Genomic DNA, 16,961 nt, shown 5'->3' on the forward strand with positions numbered 1-16,961 from the left:
GGCCTGCCGCCAGAAACCACAGGAAGACGTATCAGAATACTTCTCCCGATTTGAGACAGTGTTTTCCGATTACAGTGGACAGGACATGACTACTGCAACCGGACATCATCTGTTTGTCCAGAACTATGTTAAAGGTCTATCACAGGAGGTCTCACAGAAGCTACAGGCCAGTGAGAGTAGTTGGGCGGCCTCCAAGCCTGCGGCTATCCTTCAGATGGCCCAGTATTATGAGCATCAGAAGAACGAGAATGATAGGGCGACTGAGAAAAAGCAAAAGGACCTGAAAGAAAGGGTGATGATTGCACAGTTACAGGGGGTGACAATAGGGAGAGAGCAGTACAAGGGAAATTACCAATCGAATGCTCCTAGAAACCCACCCCCGAAAGACCGTACGCCTGCACCCTATGTTGGACGTAAAGACATTGACGAAAACCAGTGTGCATTTTGCAAGGGATTTGGCCATTGGAAATCTCAGTGTCCGGCCCTGTTGGAGATGAACAAGAATAGGGATACAAGAGATGTAGCGGGTGGACCTAGAAACAGAGGGCAGGGACGAGGGCCCACGAACGATACCAACAACGACAGGCCAGGCAGACCGAACACATTTGACCATCCCTGACAGAACCAGTACCAACAGTCTGACTGCGACGATGCCCACGACTTCGCATAGGAATGCCAAGGGCAAGGGAGGGATCCAGTCGAGCTCTATGTTGACCAGCAAGGTCCTTATGTCACCGCTAAGGTCCTGGGTATGAAGTCTCCATTTTTGGTAGACACTGGCGCAACACGTAGCCCGTTATCTAAACGACTGATTCCAAGGGTACCCTTGTTTGGCTCACTTGTAACATCGATCGGCTTCGATGGGACGCCCTCTACTAATCCCCTGTCCACGCCGATCTCCTTTGACTTGGAAAATAACACCACTGACACGACGTTCTTGCTTTCATACAACACCCCCGATGCCATTATGGGACTTGACTTACTGAAACATTTCCGAGCTACCATTAGGTGTTCACATGACGGTGTTCGAGTCTTTCTGTATGATAACCCGACCCTGCACAAACTTTTTCCCACCCGACGCATGTTTTCCATCACTGATGCTGACTTGTCCCTACTTGACACCCTACCTCCATATCTGTGGGCCAAGACCGACTCGGACGTAGGACGCATGATGATCGACCCAGTGCACATAACTGTTCGGCAAGATGCAATACTCCCGAAACTTCCACAATACCGGATATCGCCCGAGGGCAAGAAGACATTGGTAAAGATTATCCAGTCCCTGATAGATGCAGGAGTGGTAGAAGAAGTAGTCAGCAATGTTTGCAACAGCCCTATCCTACCCATTGTTAAGAAGCAGGGTGAGGGAGATGAGAAAGCGTACCGCTTCATCATCGACCTACGAGAGGTAAACAAAGTGGTTGTACCTCAGTACCCCGTAGTCTCAGACATCACCACTATTCTGACTCTGATTCCTTCCACTGCCACTACCTTCACTGTCATTGACCTCAAGAACGCTTTCTTCTCTAGCCCCATCCACCCAGACAGACGATACCTCTTCGGCTTCGCCCTAAAAGCCCGCTCATATAGATTCTGTCGAGCACCCCAAGGCTACACTGAAAGTCCCAGCATCTACAGCCAGGCCCTCAAGAGACAACTGGATGCAGTCCAGTTACCCGATGGAGTGGTGTTGATACAGTACGTCGATGATATCCTTTTGGCGGGCGACACCACTCCACTTGCAGTCACAGCCACCATCTAACTCCTGCACTTCCTTGCGGAAAATGGCCACAAGGTCTCCAAGAAGAAGTTGCAGTTCTCTTAACCCCAGGTCACTCACCTAGGCCACCTCTTGTCCAAAGACGGGAGGAAGCTTACACATGATCAAATTCAAACCATTCTCGAGATTCCTGTCCCAAAAACACAGAAACAAGTCTGCTCCCTGCTAGGCCTCACCTCCTTCTGCCGACAGTGGTTGCCGAATTTCAGCCTCATTGTGAAACCACTGCTTTCCTTACTGGCTAAAGATGTCCCCTTCCCACTCCCTTGGACCCCTGAATGCCAATCCTCCTTCAAAGAACTACGAGATGCCCTCTGCTCAGTCCCTGTCCTAGGAACCCCTGATTACACAAAGCCCTTCTCCCTCTACACTCACGAAAGGGAGGGGTGTGCTTTATCTGTTCTGACTCAGTCCATTGGCCCCAAGCAACGCCCATGTGCCTACTTCTCTGCCACTCTTGACCCCATAGCCAGAGCTTTGCCTGCCTGCCTTCGAGCTGTAGCTGCCGCTGCTATCTCTATCCAACAGAGCGAGGGGATCGTACTCTCGAACTCCCTCACGGTGTTGGTACCCCATGCGGTCGACACCCTCTTGAACCAGACTAAAACGCAACATCTGACTAGTGCACGACTGACTGGGTATGAACTGACTCTGCTTGCACCCCACATCACATTGAAAAGATGCACCACCCTGAATCCAGCCACTCTGTTGCCCTTACCTGAGACCGACCCCAATGTGTCCCCTATACATGACTGTGTGACCCTCGTGGACGAACAGACTAGGAGTAGGGTTGTCCTCCGAGACACTGCCTTCCCAGACCCTGACGGAGAACTGTGGGTGGACGGCTCCTGCATCAAACTCCCCGATGGCACCACATCAGCCGCTTATGCAGTCACCACAGTCCGGACTGTAGTAGAGACCGCACGCATCACACAACGATCGGCACAGGCAGCAGAACTGATTGCCCTCACACGAGCATGTATCTGAGCAGCAGGAACCATAGTAAACATTTACACCGACAGCCAGTATGCCTTCGGGGTGGTTCATCATTTTGGGCTCCTATGGAAGGAGAGGGGATTCCTGACCTCACACGGCACACCCATACTACATGGAGATCTAGTTTCCGCCCTGACTGAAGCGGTCCTCCTCCCCAAGCAACTTGCAGTCATGAAGTGTCAGGCCCACAAAAAGGTGACAGACATCATTGGGCAGGGGAATGCACTGGCCGACATTACTGCCCGAACCACAGCCGAGAATAGGACAACGACACGCATGTACGTGACTAGGTCACAAGCAGAAAATTGGACGGACGCTAGGGAGACTATTAGGGACATCCAAATGGCCAGCTCACCACAAGAATTGACTGAATGGGCACGGGTGGGATTGGAAGACGATGAAGGCTGCTGGCGGACAAAAGACACGAACAAATGGTTACTGCCCGACTCGTACCTGATCCCCATACTGACCATGGCACACTCCCCTGCACATATAGGATCTACCCCTATGGCCGAACTTGTCTCCAGAGTCTGGCACAATGACAAGATTACAGACTCTGCTAAACGGCTGGTCCAACAATGTCTGATATGTCTGCAACACAACCCTGGGAAAGGAACTGTGGTACCCCGGGGAGGGTTTGGGGTTCCCAATCACCCATTTGAAGTCCTGCAGATGGACTACATCCAACTCGAAAGATGCCAAGGCCTGAAATATGTACTTGTTGTCGTGTGCGCATTTAGTAAGTGGGTGGAAGCCTACCCAACTCGCGACAACACTGCCATTGCCACTGCAAAAGTACTGCTGAAAGAGTTCTTCCCCCGCTACGGCCTTTGCCGAATTTTGTGGAACGATAATGGCCCCCACTTCGTAGCCGAAGTTATCCAACTCATCTTGAAAGGGTTGGGTGTAAAACAAAATATTCATGCAGTCTTCCACCCCCAATCTGCTGGACTAGTTGAGCGACACAATGCCACACTGAAGCTCAAGCTAGCTAAGATAGTAGCTACCACAGGACTGAAATGGCCAGACGCTCTTCCACTAGCATTGCTTTCAATGCGTTCCACTCCCACCAAACACCATTTGACCCCTTACGAAGTGGTTTTCAGCCGACCCATGAGTATCTGGTCTGCACCGAAATCAACATCTATTCGCAACGTCCCGGACGTCCTAATGTCTGACTATTTGTACAATCTGACTAAGACACTGTCTGTTATCCATCAACAGGTGCTGCATGCCATTCCCGATGCTTCCAGGGGCCCCGGACACGACATCCAACCCGGAGATTATGTCCTAATAAAGAACTTCCAGCGAGCAAAGAGTTTGGAACCCCGGTGGACGGGCCCCTGGCAAGTTTTGATCACCACCCGAACAGCTCTTCGATTGGAAGGAAAAAAAAATTGGCTGCACGCACACCACTGTATGAAGATCTCCTCAGCCCTGACGACGACTGAAGACGTAGCCACCCAAGAAGAGGTCCTGAACAAGGATCTACCCTCCCTGAGCTGTTACCCTGATAAGGAGACACTTGAACTGACAGAATTCCCCGACCCCACTGTGCCATCCAGAGAAGGGTACAACCTGCGACGAAAGGAGGGAGCTTCGGCTAAGCAGACCACTGACTAAGTTACAATTTTCAGAGCGGTGACCTAACACTACAAAGGCTGCCAGGAGAGAAGTCAAACGAAGTCTGTGCCACGGTGGACGGGCCCCTGGCAAGTTTTGATCACCACCCGAACAGCTCTTCGATTGGAAGGAAAAAAAAATTGGCTGCACGCACACCACTGTATGAAGATCTCCTCAGCCCTGACGACGACTGAAGACGTAGCCACCCAAGAAGAGGTCCTGAACAAGGATCTACCCTCCCTGAGCTGTTACCCTGATAAGGAGACACTTGAACTGACAGAATTGCCCGACCCCACTGTGCCATCCAGAGAAGGGTACAACCTGCGACGAAAGGAGGGATCTTCGGCTAAGCAGACCACTGACTAAGTTACAATTTTCAGAGCGGTGACCTAACACTACAAAGGCTGCCAGGAGAGAAGTCAAACGAAGTCTGTGGTTCTGCCCGCTACCGAGCCCCTTGAAGACGATGGAAGCGCCCGATATGAAGATGATGGAAGCACCCGACACGAAGATGATGGAAGCAACCGGACATCCGAAGACCTGCTACAGAAACCCAAAGGCTGACAAAATCCACAGCTCAAAGACTATTGCTCTCTTTATCGCCCTTCTCTTTTGCCTCCTCCTCATGACCACCCTCTGGATCATGGAAGAGAGCGCTCCAGCTCACAAGACTTTTCTAACCACTGCACAGCCTACCACAATGAAAGAACATTACCTGGTCTCTCTTTCACCACAACTCAGAGAAAGACGTAAGGAGTTTTGGAACAACTCCTTCGTGCAGTTGCTGCACCAACACAACCTTGCTGCCAATACCACCAACTGCTGGATCTGCGGGTTGCTACCCCACGCCACTGGACATTCTATCCCCTTCATTCCCTCGCCTTTCTCCATTCATGGTCCCTGCCTTGCTTGGCTGATCCTCCTGCAAGAGAGCTACAGGGACAATACCACTTCCAGCAGAACTATGGCACACTTCTATTATGGGGTCTGGCAGAACAAAACAGGGAGAATTGCTGCCCCCTTTTGCCCTCTGACATCTAACGACTCTATTCATCTGGACATCCCTGCCGAAGAACGGATTGAAATGCAGGTGTTCAATAACCCTGCCAGACCCACCTTCTCCTACCTCCGGAAACGAACAGCTGCCACCCTGACTGTGGCCCTATCTGTCGTCAACGTCTCGGGCCTTGTATGCATCGAAGGCCTCGGGACACAGCTGGTAGGCCACAGCGCTTGCCGAATCACCAGGACTTTGGACTCGACTGATCCACCCTCTTTTGTCACTTCTCCGAATATGTACTTTGTGTGTGGTACAAAAGCTTACACCTGGCTCCCCAAAGGCTGGGGGGGTACCTGCCTTCATTCTTCCACCGACCTATGTGGCTCCAGCAAACCACCACCGACAAAAACGAGCAAAGGACATTGAACAAGCCGACTCTACCGGAGCACAGTTCCTGGACGCCATGAAGGGACTTGTTCCACTCTGGGGCCCGATGGCGAACAGCCGTGCCATCCGACATTTGACCCAGGCAGTTGAAACAACAATGAACATTACAGCTGGCATCCTCACGAACAATACAGCCGAGCTTCAGGCGGTCCGCTTGGTGGCTCTTCAGAACCGCCTTGTCCTAGATGTGGTTCTAGCGGATCGCGGAGGAGCATGCCGCATTATTGGGTCCAGTTGTTGCACCTATATACCAGACAATTCACCCTCAGTGTACAAAGCCATTGAGCACCTCCACAGACTTTCCTCAGAAATTCACCAGGAACAAGACGAATGGTTGCTTGAGGGTTGGTTCTGGATTACCGTGAAGAACTAGGGGTGGAGGTTATTTATGATCATACTGATACCGATTGTCGTAATATGTGGATTCTGCCTGGGTATACAATGCTTGCTACCTCTGTGTTCACTATGTGCAAACTGTATCTGCCCTAAGACTTTGGACTTCGAAAAGTCACTCACCTAGGCCACCTCTTGTCCAAAGACGGGAGGAAGCTTACACATGATCAAATTCAAACCATTCTCGAGATTCCTGTCCCAAAAACACAGAAACAAGTCTGCTCCCTGCTAGGCCTCACCTCCTTCTGCCGACAGTGGTTGCCGAATTTCAGCCTCATTGTGTGAAACCACTGCTTTCCTTACTGGCTAAAGATGTCCCCTTCCCACTCCCTTGGACCCCTGAATGCCAATCCTCCTTCAAAGAACTACGAGATGCCCTCTGCTCAGCCCCTGTCCTAGGAACCCCTGATTACACAAAGCCCTTCTCCCTCTACACTCACGAAAGGGAGGGGTGTGCTTTATCTGTTCTGACTCAGTCCATTGGCCCCAAGCAACGCCCATGTGCCTACTTCTCTGCCACTCTTGACCCCATAGCCAGAGCTTTGCCTGCCTGCCTTCGAGCTGTAGCTGCCGCTGCTATCTCTATCCAACAGAGCGAGGGGATCGTACTCTCGAACTCCCTCACGGTGTTGGTACCCCATGCGGTCGACACCCTCTTGAACCAGACTAAAACGCAACATCTGACTAGTGCACAACTGACTGGGTATGAACTGACTCTGCTTGCACCCCACATCACATTGAAAAGATGCACCACCCTGAATCCAGCCACTCTGTTGCCCTTACCTGAGACCGACCCCAATGTGTCCCCTATACATGACTGTGTGACCCTCGTGGACGAACAGACTAGGAGTAGGGTTGTCCTCCGAGACACTGCCTTCCCAGACCCTGACGGAGAACTGTGGGTGGACGGCTCCTGCATCAAACTCCCCGATGGCACCACCTCAGCCGCTTATGCAGTCACCACAGTCCGGACTGTAGTAGAGACTGCACGCATCACACAACGATCGGCACAGGCAGCAGAACTGATTGCCCTCACACGAGCATGTATCTGAGCAGCAGGAACCATAGTAAACATTTACACCGACAGCCAGTATGCCTTCGGGGTGGTTCATCATTTTGGGCTCCTATGGAAGGAGAGGGGATTCCTGACCTCACACGGCACACCCATCCTACATGGAGATCTAGTTTCCGCCCTGACTGAAGCGGTCCTCCTCCCCAAGCAACTTGCAGTCATCAAGTGTCAGGCCCACAAAAAGGTGACAGACATCATTGGGCAGGGGAATGCACTGGCCGACATTACTGCCCGAACCACAGCCGAGAATAGGACAACGACACGCATGTACGTGACTAGGTCACAAGCAGAAAATTGGACGGACGCTAGGGAGACTATTAGGGACATCCAAATGGCCAGCTCACCACAAGAATTGACTGAATGGGCACGGGTGGGATTGGAAGACGATGAAGGCTGCTGGCGGACAAAAGACACGAACAAATGGTTACTGCCCGACTCGTACCTGATCCCCATACTGACCATGGCACACTCCCCTGCACATATAGGATCTACCCCTATGGCTGAACTTGTCTCCAGAGTCTGGCACAATGACAAGATTACAGACTCTGCTAAACGGCTGGTCCAACAATGTCTGATATGTCTGCAACACAACCCTGGGAAAGGAACTGTGGTACCCCGGGGAGGGTTTGGGGTTCCCAATCACCCATTTGAAGTCCTGCAGATGGACTACATCCAACTCGAAAGATGCCGAGGCCTGAAATATGTACTTGTTGTCGTGTGCGCATTTAGTAAGTGGGTGGAAGCCTACCCAACTCGCGACAACACTGCCATTGCCACTGCAAAAGTACTGCTGAAAGAGTTCTTCCCCCGCTACGGCCTTTGCCGAATTTTGTGGAACGATAATGGCCCCCACTTCGTAGCCGAAGTTATCCAACTCATCTTGAAAGGGTTGGGTGTAAAACAAAATATTCATGCAGTCTTCCACCCCCAATCTGCTGGACTAGTTGAGCGACACAATGCCACACTGAAGCTCAAGCTAGCTAAGATAGTAGCTACCACAGGACTGAAATGGCCAGACGCTCTTCCACTAGCATTGCTTTCAATGCGTTCCACTCCCACCAAACACCATTTGACCCCTTACGAAGTGGTTTTCAGCCGACCCATGAGTATCTGGTCTGCACCGAAATCAACATCTATTCGCAACGCCCCGGACGTCCTAATGTCTGACTATTTGTACAATCTGACTAAGACACTGTCTGTTATCCATCAACAGGTGCTGCATGCCATTCCCGATGCTTCCAGGGGCCCCGGACACGACATCCAACCCGGAGATTATGTCCTAATAAAGAACTTCCAGCGAGCAAAGAGTTTGGAACCCCGGTGGACGGGCCCCTGGCAAGTTTTGATCACCACCCGAACAGCTCTTCGATTGGAAGGAAAAAAAAATTGGCTGCACGCACACCACTGTATGAAGATCTCCTCAGCCCTGACGACGACTGAAGACGTAGCCACCCAAGAAGAGGTCCTGAACAAGGATCTACCCTCCCTGAGCTGTTACCCTGATAAGGAGACACTTGAACTGACAGAATTCCCCGACCCCACTGTGCCATCCAGAGAAGGGTACAACCTGCGACGAAAGGAGGGAGCTTCGGCTAAGCAGACCACTGACTAAGTTACAATTTTCAGAGCGGTGACCTAACACTACAAAGGCTGCCAGGAGAGAAGTCAAACGAAGTCTGTGCCCCGGTGGACGGGCCCCTGGCAAGTTTTGATCACCACCCGAACAGCTCTTCGATTGGAAGGAAAAAAAAATTGGCTGCACGCACACCACTGTATGAAGATCTCCTCAGCCCTGACGACGACTGAAGACGTAGCCACCCAAGAAGAGGTCCTGAACAAGGATCTACCCTCCCTGAGCTGTTACCCTGATAAGGAGACACTTGAACTGACAGAATTCCCCGACCCCACTGTGCCATCCAGAGAAGGGTACAACCTGCGACGAAAGGAGGGATCTTCGGCTAAGCAGACCACTGACTAAGTTACAATTTTCAGAGCGGTGACCTAACACTACAAAGGCTGCCAGGAGAGAAGTCAAACGAAGTCTGTGGTTCTGCCCGCTACCGAGCCCCTTGAAGACGATGGAAGCGCCCGATATGAAGATGATGGAAGCACCCGACACGAAGATGATGGAAGCAACCGGACATCCGAAGACCTGCTACAGAAACCCAAAGGCTGACAAAATCCACAGCTCAAAGACTATTGCTCTCTTTATCGCCCTTCTCTTTTGCCTCCTCCTCATGACCACCCTTTGGATCATGGAAGAGAGCGCTCCAGCTCACAAGACTTTTCTAACCACTGCACAGCCTACCACAATGAAAGAACATTACCTGGTCTCTCTTTCACCACAACTCAGAGAAAGACGTAAGGAGTTTTGGAACAACTCCTTCGTGCAGTTGCTGCACCAACACAACCTTGCTGCCAATACCACCAACTGCTGGATCTGCGGGTTGCTACCCGACGCCACTGGACATTCTATCCCCTTCATTCCCTCGCCTTTCTCCATTCATGGTTCCTGCCTTGCTTGGCTGATCCTCCTGCAAGAGAGCTACAGGGACAATACCACTTCCAGCAGAACTATGGCACACTTCTATTATGGGGTCTGGCAGAACAAAACAGGGAGAATTGCTGCCCCCTTTTGCCCTCTGACATCTAACGACTCTATTCATCTGGACATCCCTGCCGAAGAACGGATTGAAATGCAGGTGTTCCATAACCCTGCCAGACCCACCTTCTCCTACCTCCGGAAACGAACAGCTGCCACCCTGACTGTGGCCCTATCTGTCGTCAACGTCTCGGGCCTTGTATGCATCGAAGGCCTCGGGACACAGCTGGTAGGCCACAGCGCTTGCCGAATCACTAGGACTTTGGACTCGACTGATCCACCCTCTTTTGTCACTTCTCCGAATATGTACTTTGTGTGTGGTACAAAAGCTTACACCTGGCTCCCCAAAGGCTGGGGGGGTACCTGCCTTCATTCTTCCACCGACCTATGTGGCTCCAGCAAACCACCACCGACAAAAACGAGCAAAGGACATTGAACAAGCCGACTCTACCGGAGCACAGTTCCTGGACGCCATGAAGGGACTTGTTCCACTCTGGGGCCCGATGGCGAACAGCCGTGCCATCCGACATTTGACCCAGGCAGTTGAAACAACAATGAACATTACAGCTGGCATCCTCACGAACAATACAGCCGAGCTTCAGGCGGTCCGCTTGGTGGCTCTTCAGAACCGCCTTGTCCTAGATGTGGTTCTAGCGGATCGCGGAGGAGCATGCCGCATTATTGGGTCCAGTTGTTGCACCTATATACCAGACAATTCACCCTCAGTGTACAAAGCCATTGAGCACCTCCACAGACTTTCCTCAGAAATTCACCAGGAACAAGACGAATGGTCGCTTGAGGGTTGGTTCTGGATTACCGTGAAGAACTAGGGGTGGAGGTTATTTATGATCATACTGATACCGATTGTCGTAATATGTGGATTCTGCCTGGGTATACATTGCTTGCTACCTCTGTGTTCACTATGTGCAAACTGTATCTGCCCTAAGACTTTGGACTTCGAAAAGGAACGCATGAAAGCATTGTACGATGTCGAGGTTAGGAATATAATGGGGATAGATATCGACTAACAAGCTGGCTAGATATGTTGAAAAGGGAGGACTGTTAAAATCTAGTATGCGACATCAACATTATCGGCGCCATCTTGTCCCTTTTAGGCTCGTATGCGCACGTAAGCGGCAGCCATTTTGAATGCCATGGCCTCTCTGCCCACTGCCGCTAGCCAGCGCGTCTCTCCCCTGACCTCGTAAGCATCCCCCGCACGCTGACAGCCCCCCCGTTCTCACATGCTTGGGCCATAAACCTCCCCTTCAGCGCAACCCTGCCTCGGAGCCACATCCCGTTCCCAGCTAGACACCTCCCTCCATCCCTTTCATGATCTCGTATCCTTTGATAAACCCCCCTTTCCTCTGTGCCCGATTGTCCTACTCGTTCCCAGGCCACCACCTGGCCCTGCGGATGTAGTTTATTGCCCCCATACAGTAGGATGCTTCTCTCATCAAAGGATCCACAACTGATCAAAGCCCCCACCATATGAGATCCGATCAGCCACACACATTCCGGGAACTGGCGGAATATCCAGCTGCGCGACAGTCATCACCTGTTGAGACCGGGGTGGGGATTTCTACTGTAAATGTGTATGGGAACGGGCATGAAGCGGGGATTCCGAGGATGTCTTTTCCATACTTCAAAGTGTTTACAGGAATGTGTTACTGTAATAAAGATCATAAACCAGTGTATAAGAGGCCAGGCCTCAGAGATGCGGCTAGAGCACCTCGAGAAGATACCCTGTTGTCTGATTTGACGTGTTCTGCTCAGTCGGAATAAACTCCTGTTTACTGCCTTCCAGTCTCCAGCGCCTGCCTCTTTTGATTGATAATCCTGTATGGTATGAGAGGCGGCTAACGCCGGGCAAATACTTAAAGGTTCTTGGTCGAAATCGGCCCTACCTTTTACAAAGCAACAGCATAAGTAGCATGAGCACAGGGGAAGCAAGTCTTTCCATGACATTGGGGGTCGACCCTCCTTGTTTGTGTGCTGTTTTTTATTACACAAATGATGAATAATATTCTACTATTCAATATTAGTGTAAAATATGTGGATCACCAGAAGATGGAATGGGACCTTCAATGGGGACTGAGGTAAGTGAAAAGAAAATGCTTTTAAATGTAAGTGGTTTGCATGCATGCAGGTAAGTCTGTGTGTGAATATGTGTCTGTATGTGTGAGCGAAAGTGTGTAAGAGTAAATGCCAGATAGTAAAGAAGATTGAGTGAGAGTGTCAGTAAATGAGTGATTTAAAGTGAGTGAGAATGAATGAGTGAGTGGCTGCAAGCAAGTGATTAAGAATGAATAATAATGAGTATGAGGGAGTGTGAGAGAGAATAAATGTGAGAATGAGTGAGAGTAATTGTCAGTAAGAAAGGTGGAGTCTAAGTGAGTGAGAATGAGTGATTCAGAGTGAGTGAGAATAAGTAATAATAATAATAATAATAATAATAAAACATTTGTAAAGCGCATGGCTGCACAACTGTGTATCCCCGCGCTGACTGCCAAAAAAAAAACTCACAAAGAATCAAGAAGGGACGGTTAGAGATCAAAAACAGGATTATTGGGGAAAAAGGTGGGTTTTCAGTTTGGCTCTAAAAAGAGTCTCTGAAGGTTCCATTCTTAAGTGAACAGGTAGAGCATTCCAATGTTTCACTCCGAGGTAGCGAAAGGAGCGGCCGCCAATTTTCGCTCTGTGGACACGGGGGTGTTTGAATAGAGACATTCCTAAGGACCTAAGGTCTCTGGTTGGGCGGTGGATAGTCAGAAGATCTCTTAGATAGGTGGGACCTTTGTTATGGGCAATCTTATGGGCATAGCAGAGGCTCTTGAATTTGATTCTCTCCCTAACAGGGAGCCAGTGCAATTTGGACAATGCCGCCTTGGAGGATGTTCTTTTGGGAAGGCCCAATACCAGGCGAGCGGCCGCATTTTGTAAGCATTGAAGCTGGTGAAGATGTTTTTGGTTCAGTCCTAATTGGAGAGCCTTCCCATAGTCCAAATGAGGTGTTATAAGCGCATGTACGATGTTTTTTCTAGCTTCAGTAGGGATGAGATCGATGATTTTTCTTAGAATTCTTAGCGTACCGATGCATTTGCCTATTATTTTGTTGACTTGGGATTTTCCTGACAGATCAGAGTCGATCATAATCCCTAGGTTTTTGACCTTCTCAACGGGGCGAGGACAATCGCCCAGAGTTGTGGGCCACCACGCCTGAGACCATAATGAGGTTTTATTCCCTATCACCAGCACCTCTGTTTTATCTCCATTCAGCCGGAGGCAGTTGCTATCCATCCACCTGACGACAGCAGCCATGCATTCCGAGAAGTTGGAAGCATATTTCTCGGTGTCAGGAGTGAGCTTAAACATGAGCTGGGTGTCATCCGCGTAACTGACAATACCCACCCCGAAGTTCTCTACGACCTGAGCCAGGGGCTCCATATAGATGTTGAACAATGTGGGGCTCAAACTAGAGCCCTGAGGAACCCCATAGCTCACGTCTCGGGAAGATGATTTGAAGGGTGGGCAGTGTATCTGGAAAGATCTTTTTGTAAGAAAAGATTTAATCCACGCCAGAGCATGGTCTTTCACTCCGATGTCTGAAAGACGGGACAGCAGCGTGGCATGTAGCGTGGCATGTAAAACTGAAGGAGAATGAGTGACTAAGATAAGACTGAGTGTGAGTGAGTGAGAAAACGTGAGTGAATCAAACACAGTAAATGAGAATTAATCAGAATGAGTGAGAGTGAGATAGTGCAAGAGAATGAGAATGAATGAGTATGTGCATTTGCTTAGGATTGGAATTTAATGAGTGATAGTTAGTGATAATGATTGTGAGTTAAACCAAGTGGTCGTAAGTGAGTATGTGGTGTTTGCATGGGAGTCTACGACTGACCTTGGCATACTGAGGGCAATTCTTGATTTATAGAGGCACCAAGGAAAAAATGCTGATGCTGACATATTGGAGGTAATTCTTAAACAAGACAGGTACTGTGACTAAATGCAGACACTCTCACCCAGAGGCAATCCTTAGTATGGGCATACTAGAGATAATACCAGGCATAAGGGACATCCACAGCAAAATGTTGGCGCTGGCATTTTGGAGGTAAGTCTTGGCATGGGGCACCCTTAGGAAAATATGGGTGCTGGCATACTAGAAAGATTCTTGGCAAAGAGGGCACCACTGATGGCAAAATACTGGAACTGGTGCAGTGAAGGTAATTCTTGTCATAAAGAAAAACAATAACGGAATATGAGAGGACGGCAACCATGACAAAATCCTGATCCTGACATTCTAGAGCTAGTATCTGAAGTAAGTCTCATGCATGGTATATGGACTGTATGAACATGACAGGATATTAACTGAGTGATGTCAATCATTGCGATGTCATCGGGGTTAAGTTCATGTGACATAACTTCCTGTGAAGATTTAGAATTGGAGGTCACTTCCTGTGTATGTCATGAAGCTCAAAGAGTGTATGATGTCACATTCACTACCCCTAGCATTTTGGTGAATCGATGTAACTGACATAGATAAGCCTGTCTAATGTTACATAATAGCAACAGATAATGTATTTGCCATAATATGCTGAATAGAATCCTCTTCACTATCATCTTATTGAGGCGTAGACATCCCTGGGCAGATTTACAAGAAACTGACGCATCTGTAGAGATGCGTCAGTTTCCCTGTACCATGGATGCGCCGTATTTAAAAAACGGTACACTATTGAGCAAGGATTGACAGATGCATCAGAAATTCTGTTGCATCTCTTTGCCCAAAAGTCCCAATATTGTCGCAAGCACGGCGAAACTCCAGCAATGCATTTTGAGGCCTATTCTTATTGTACTGCTTCACTCCTTATGCCTGCTTCAAGCATGCATAAGGTTTTGACACAGTGGTGTCCTAGAAGTAGCGCAGTGGAGTCTTGTAGATTTCACTGTGTCTGATTTACGAGGCTTTCCTGCGTAGGTACGCCCACCTTGCATACATTATACGTGACACAGGTATAATGTGGCTCAGGGCTTTACAACATGACGCATCTCTTTAGATGCATCACGTTGTAAATGGGCCGCATTGATTACACTGCCGCTGTGTCACAAAGTGATGCAACGGTGGTGCAAAAGTGTCGCAAGGGGCTTGTAAATCTATCCACCTGTGTTCTTGTGCCGAGTTACTGGGAACATGTGCATGCAGCCCCAGGTATCCTCCAGCCACGTAAATATTTCCCAGCATTGTTTTAATGGTGCTCACACCCTGATCATTGCAATACGCAGTTCCAATGAAACCCATTGGGAATATTTTACACTGTTGAAAACAGATAAACAGTTAGTGGTAAATGACCAATGATAACATGAACAAAATGCCCCAATCTATTTCGCACACTAGCAGAACATATTAATCATATTAATGCAAGCAACATCCCAAGGAATATTATTTCAACATTTACAAGAATCTTTCCTGCTCAGGCATAGACCTTCTATCACAGGCTGGGTAACCTTCTCTTGTTGAGAGATTTAGTGATTCCCTCAAAATATTCATACACTACAGACCCTCAGTAGGTTCAATGTCAAGCCCAACGTATAATGAAAACTATGCATTCCACATATTAGGATGTACATCTAATGACCCAAAGTAAAGTCTATCCTAGTATATAGGCAGAAGAAATAAGGTCACAAAAATGCCTCTGTGGATGGCAAGCCTCCCTTACTGCCTTTAAGAACTGTATGAGCTGTAGGTGAGCTCAGGCCGAGCAAGGGAGAGCGTGGAGGAATGGAGGGACCTGTAGGATACTTCAACATCCAGGATGAACCTAGGGTTTGCTCCAAAGGTGCTCTACCACCACTAAATATGTATATACAAAACCTGAAAGTCCACAACAAGCATGTGTATGCAGATGACTTCTGGACCGAACTTGAGTCAAACTAAGCATTGCTCACAGTGTAAGTAATTTTTGCTGGCCTTCTATTCAAGCTGGTAACTGCACTGTCTTGATTCTTCAGAGACTGCAGCTCATCTCACCATATGAGATAAATGTTCTAAGGCTGTACTATGCCACCAGAAAGTGTCTTGCTGTCCTCAGGGCTTCATCGGGAGCACTAGTACCGCAGACTGTTCATATTTTCTGCATTGTTACTTATTTAAACTTGTAAATGGCAAATGTAAATATCCCAGGTTTTTAGATACACTGAGCTTTTTTATTGCAATCTATCAATAATGTGTTATATATTGTGCAGAAAAAACCTTCGGTCATTAGAACAGTCTGTCCCTGTGTTAGATAGTCTCACTTGCACTTGCTTCTGGAAAAAAAACCTTCTCGAGCACTAATTAATTTCTGGTAACATTACATTTTAGCATACTAAATTTGTAAGTGTTATCTGTGCTTTACAATTTATTTATACATCTTCAGAGGAACTTTGTACCAGATTGAGTTAGAATTCACCCAATGCAGTGCGGCAAGGCCAGTTGCTAAGCTGCGTTGCAAGAATGGTAGAGGGTTCAAAACACCATATCTACTAAGATATTGCGCTCTTCAGCTCTGTCCTTATGCTGTTGCAATTGAGGCTGCCTAGTGCCTCAGTTGCACCAGCATTACTGACTGGATTGTTTTTCTACTGGAAAGGATACCTTCCTGCACAATAACAATTTTTAAAGGCATATACCTCTTTCTATGTGTGCTGCAAAATGCATAGATAGTAACAAGGAGAAATACACATATTTTTCCTCTGTATACCTCACTGGGAAAGGCACAGCATTTAATGCATTCCCGGGTTTACTAGCATTAGTAAATCTGGGAATGCGGCGAAATCCATTGATGGACACATGGGAACCCCCATGCTTCACCCATGAAATGCCTTCCCAACGCAAGGTAACATTACTTTGTTTTTACTAAACCATTCAAAGTGACTTTGCATGACTTAGTAAAACCAAAATTGATTTTGTGTTGGGGCTGCACCACAAAAGTGATGCAACTCTAATGCAAAATCAAAGTAATTCTGCCCCTTTTCTTTGTGTCAACACATTTAAGATATTTCACTTGCAACA

Source organism: Lissotriton vulgaris, chromosome 1_1, assembly GCF_964263255.1.
Source record: "Lissotriton vulgaris chromosome 1_1, aLisVul1.2, whole genome shotgun sequence".
In the NCBI taxonomy this organism is placed as follows: domain Eukaryota; kingdom Metazoa; phylum Chordata; class Amphibia; order Caudata; family Salamandridae; genus Lissotriton; species Lissotriton vulgaris.